This window comes from Hydra vulgaris, chromosome 12 (assembly GCF_038396675.1).
Source record: "Hydra vulgaris chromosome 12, alternate assembly HydraT2T_AEP".
Classification (NCBI taxonomy): domain Eukaryota; kingdom Metazoa; phylum Cnidaria; class Hydrozoa; order Anthoathecata; family Hydridae; genus Hydra; species Hydra vulgaris.
Window position 1 is genome coordinate 46,224,001 of NC_088931.1, and position 6,000 is coordinate 46,230,000.

General features: G+C 25.2%; 1 protein-coding gene across 1 annotated transcript in view; it reads left to right on the top strand.

Moving 5' to 3' along the window:
* The window catches only part of LOC100198864 (TBC1 domain family member 15), a 158,659-nt gene that overhangs the window by 115,107 nt on the left and 37,552 nt on the right, over positions 1-6,000 (top strand). The window lies entirely within an intron of this gene.

Consider the following 6,000-nt stretch of genomic DNA (forward strand, 5'->3'; position numbering starts at 1 on the left):
TTTATATTTTAATAAAATTTTGACCTGGTTTCTCAAAAAAACCCGGTTTTTACTTAAACATTAATGAGCTTCTTTTTTTTACTTCATTTGATAAATATCAGTTGGGATATAAATGTTGATTAATACTAATTTTGATATGAATATAATTTCTTTAAGAACTTGTATAAAATTTAAAAGAAATGTTTTTATTTCAAAATTTGACTTTGAATTTAAATTTTAATATGCATACTAAATTAAAACTAAAATTAGATTGAGATTAATTTATAAATATTAAAATATTTTTCAATGTATTTTAAATACAAACTGTATTAACATTGCATAATAATTTTATTGGTATTGATGTTAGAAATAGAGCAAGATATTTAAAAAAAAAAAACCAAATTGTTTCAATAAGTATTATAAATTTAATACAAAAACGTGTCAAATTTTCAAGGTCTTGTTTACTATAATTTTTAGGCATTAACTTTCTACTCGCCTCTTGAGTTCAAAAAAATCTTTCTCTCTTTTCATGATTGTACACTCTACTTGAAGCTTCAATAACTTGCTTTACGCAATGTTCAACAGATTGTCCATGACATGGCCAAATTTGAAGCTGCATAGGATTTAATAAAAAAAAACAATTTCAGAAGTTGTTAGAGAGGTAGTTAAGACTGGTTCATAAACCGATGACTCTCATGATATCAGGTCCACCAATTTTTCAGCATTAAAGTTCAGAACAGGAGTTTTTCTTGGTCTAAGAGAAGAGTCGCCCTATTCTATATCTTCATTTACAGTACGTCTAATATCTTTTATCTTATTAATAGCTACACTTCTATCCTCTTCAGTATTAGAACACAACAATGTTTGTAGTATACACTCACTGAAACAAAACCAAGCTTATCTTTGAATAGAGGGTGATACTATTTTAATGATATCTTCTTTTTGAAATTTGAGTTGCTGCAGCTGGTAAAGTAAATGTTTAGGACCTTTAATCCAAGAATGTTCAACTTTGATCTTAAACCAACAAGGGAAATAAACACCCACAATGTACTCAGTGCTAGACCTTAAATTTTCTAAAGTAGTTAACCATCTTAAATGTGAAACAGGCCCAATTTGTAATAAATGAAATTTTGGGGGTAAAATACCACTTCTAATGGCACAAACAACTTTATAACCATAGAATTGATCTGCAGACAAGTCATTTATTATTTTATCATCGAGAGATATAAGTGGATTACCAATTTTAATAGTTTCAAATACTAGATTTATATCTAGATCTGTAGCCAGATCAAGCATGGACCCAATAACACCAGACCATTTATTGTTAGATTTCGTTTAACTAAATTGGTTAAAAGATGAATCAGTGGAAACTCATGTGTATGGAGTTAACATATAAGCTAAACAAGTTTTTTTCCTAATTTTTTTCTATATGTTTGATGGCTCCACCCTCCCAACCAGTGTTTACATTTGTCTCCACCAACAGCCAGTAAAGACTTGTCAATACTTCTCTCAGTCAACCATTCAACAATTTTATTTGCTATGATCTCTGTTTAATACTTTTTGTTGCTTTCTCAGGAGTTAAGTAAAATAAACATGGTTTCAATGTTATCATGTAATCCGATTTGAAGCTTGCTAACATTTCCATTTTTAACTCTTTGAAAATAAATAAACTTAACATCAATAGATTGTATTTTGTACTCTTTGATACATTTACTATTATAATGAACTTGTTTATCACAATGATCAGAACAAATAAAATCATCACATTTTACAATTGGGCATTTGCATACAAGTATATCAAAAAGTTTATCAAGTTTTTCTTTAAAGTTTATTATTTGTTTAGCTTCTTTTTTTCTTGCTGAAGCAAGGACGTTGTTCCACAACGTCACTATTTTATCACAAATTGTTTTGTCAGTAATTAATTTAGATGATATAAATTCCAAGTTTGCACTCGACCACTGGTGTAATAAAGCTGGAAGTATATCTTTGGCCATCTCTTTTACAAGATAATACTTTTTTTTAAGTCTATGCAACCCTCTCTTAATAAAATTCCATATCTTATAATGTCTCTTTTGGTTGATAATTCTGAAATTACAAACTGTTTTCCTCTAGCAAATGCAAAACTAATTTGTGTACTAGTACTTATTCTGGTTTTGGGTGCCATTATTCCTCCAAGTTATAAAATGTTTAAAGAGTTATTATTACTTTTTTAATATTATAAGAATGAAAGCAATCAATTAAAAGTTCTTTAATTTATACTTAACAATATACAGTTCACAGTTGCTTACTTATTGCGGCAATGAAAAAATAATTTACTGACCATCATTAAGATTAGAAAAATATGTTTGAGTAAACCTTTTTGAGAAATTAAAAGTTATTTTACGCATTTAATACAAAATTTGTTCAAAATATTTTGTACATATTAACTTAAATAAATTTTTTATAAACTAAATGTAACGTTGTTTAAAAGTCTGTTTTTTTATGGACAGTATTGTCCGGTAATGTTGTTATTCCGTTTAAAAAAAAAAAAAATTATTTATACTTTCATAAAAGAGCTAATCACCTAAATAAATATTTTTCTGATTTAAAAAATTTAATCAGATTTGAATTCTTTATAAAATTTTGCAACTTTTACTTATATCTCAAAATTTGTTAAACCATTTTTTTTTAAAAATCTAAAATTGACACACCCAACATCTTATGTTTTTAAAATTGATGTGTAAAAAATTGAAAATAAATTACTTAAATTACTAAGTATACAAACAACAGTAATAATCTTTTATATGTTAAAACATCTGTAGGTAGTTATTTGAGGTTAAAACAGGTAGGTAGTTATTTGAGGTTAAAACATCTCTAGATAGTTATTTGAGGTTAAAACATCTCTGAGTAGTTATTTGAGGTAAAAACAAGTTTTTAACAGTTCCATTGAAAAATTATGAAAACAAATAAAGTTTACAAAATGTTATTTAAGTTGTTTTTTTTATAAATCAAATTTGTTAATAAAAACAACATTTGATTGATCATCTAATAAATAATTACCCATAACGCTGTCAAGATGGTGCTACTGTTGCAATATAGTTTATAAAGAATTTATTTCATCAAACTTTTTTAAATTTTTAAATTTTTAAATTTTTTTTTCAAACATTTTACTTTGAATTTATTGTCACTTAGTTTAAATATGTATGTATAATATGTATATATATATATATATATATATATATATATATATATATATATATATATATATATATATATATATATATATATATATATATATATATATATATATATATATATATATATATATATATATATATATATGTAAATTATGTTGTATGTGTATTTTACAAATAGAGTGCTCAATGTTCTTAAAGAACAGAGCAATAATAAATTAGTAAAAAACACTTATCTAACTTTTATCTTCGACTTGAAGTTTCACCATTGCTGGATCATCAGGAAGAGTTCTTGTTGTTGAGTTCGTGCTGGATCATCAGGAAGAGTTCATCAGGAAGAGTGGAAGCATGAACTCTTCCTGATGATCCAGCAATGGTGAAACTTCAAGTCGAAGATAAAAGTTAGATAAGTGTTTTTTACTAATTTATATATATATATATATATATATATATATATATATATATATATATATATATATATATATATATATATAAATTAGTAAAAACACTTATCTAATTTTTGATTAGGAAGACACAATGTTTCACCATCAGTAGGTTCATCAGGAAGGATCTTCCTGATTCTTCCTGATGAACCTACTGATGGTGAAATACTGTGTTGAAGTAATCAAAAATTAGATAAGTATTTTTACTAATTTATTATTGCTCTGTTCTTTTAGAACATTGAGCACTCTGTTTGTAGAATACACTAACATAATTTATATATATATATATATATATTTCTTTGGCTTCTCCGGCTTCACTTCACTTCTCAAAAGTTTTTCCATAAATTTGCTTACTTATAATGCTTTAAAAAAATGTTACAATATTTTAAATATTTACTGCATATATCGTCGGGATAGTGCAAATCCGTGTAACAAGCATTGGCTACTATATTTGGATATTAATAATTTTAACAACAAATATCTATTGTTGACATTATAAAAAACATGAATAATACTCTTTATACTAAAATGAAACCAAAATCTGTTGAAATAAAAAAAATTTTAAATTTTAAACTTTTCCAGTAAAAAAAAATGTACTGTAGATATGCGGTATTATCCAATGCTAGTTGCGCGGTTTTGCACTATCCCCGACAATATCATATATTAATTGCACATATTACTTATATACTTATATATATTTACTGTAAGGAATTTAATTTAAGCTATTCTTTGTGTGAGCATGTAATTACATTGCACAATAATTAAGTCATAAATATTTTAAAATTTGCATTTAGTATATTTTAAAACTGTTTTTTGTATCAGACAGTTTTTTTTTTAAAATTTGGAATACAATGCAGAAAAAAATGTATATTACTTTTAAATTTATACAATATTTAAATTTAGTTATTATATTAGTATATGAAATAAAGCAGATATTAATATTTATTTAGTAATATACTTCAATGCTATTTGTGAAATATGGGGTCGTCCATAATATACATACACACATGGATATTTTAAATACCCATATTCAAGGCCCATACTTCATACATCTAAAAATGGTGAAACTGATCACATCTCTATACTAATTACTTTGTATTAGTAAAAGTAAATTGACTTAAACTATAAAAGTTTGTCATGTAAAAGAGTTTAAAAATTAGTGGCCCTAGGTATAATAAGCTTTTTTTTAATTGTACTTAGGGCCAATAGCTATTGTACCTAGGGCTGCTCTCTGAAAATTGGATTTAACTCCATAATAAATGAGGTTTAACTCCATAATAAATTGAAAATTAAGATAGAGACATAAATTTGATAGAAAATTTATTTAATCTTAGATTGTTTTCAACAAATTTATCGAGTGTCACTTAAATAAATAACGAAGCAACACATAAATAAATAACAAAATTGGCTAATAGTTCTGAGCAAAATTGAAAAATAAGTCTTTGCATAAAATGGTAGTCTCAAATCAATTGTGAGAAAAAAAAACTTCTGTACCAATCAAAATTGAACAATCTACCTCGTTCTCAAGCAAATTCTTCACACACATATGGCCTTAGGTTCAAGCAAACTATATGGATCTAGGTACAAGAAATGATAGTCTCATGAAAAATGTCATCTATTAACGAATCCCAATTGAGAAAGGAAACTTATTGAACATCGCATTTAGTACTAAAGTAACAAACAATATGATAACAATATGATTTGTTTTCAATATTACTCATCTTGCATAAGTTTCATTTTTTACAGACTTACTAAAGAGGGGTGCTAAAAAAAACCTCCGCTCAAGTAAAGTTTATTTATAGTTGATTTGTCATCAAAACAAGTTTTTTTTTTTTTTTAAATTTTATTATGACTTGAGTGCAATATGGTCTCCGGTCTCCGAGGTGGAAGCATTCACAAACAAACTTTCAAAATTATAAGTAAAATAACATATATATATATATATATATATATATATATATATATATATATATATATATATATATATATATATATATATATATATATAAATGTATATGTATATATATATATATATATATATATATATATATATATATATATATATATATATGTATGTATGCATATATATATATATATATTATATATATATGTATATATATAAATACACTAATATAATTTACATATATATATATATATAAAGGGTGTTTTTTTTAGAGGTATAGAACTTTAAATTGCAATAAAACAACGATGGATTATTTGATTGACAAGATTTTTTTTTTATTAGAAAGATAATCTTGTGGCATTACATTTTAAATATAATTTCTGGCATATGACCGCCACGGCTGGCTCGGATGTAGTCCAATCTGGACGTCCAATTTTCGATGACTTTTTCCAACATTTGTGGCCGCATATCGGCAATAACACGGCGAATGTTGTCTTCCAAA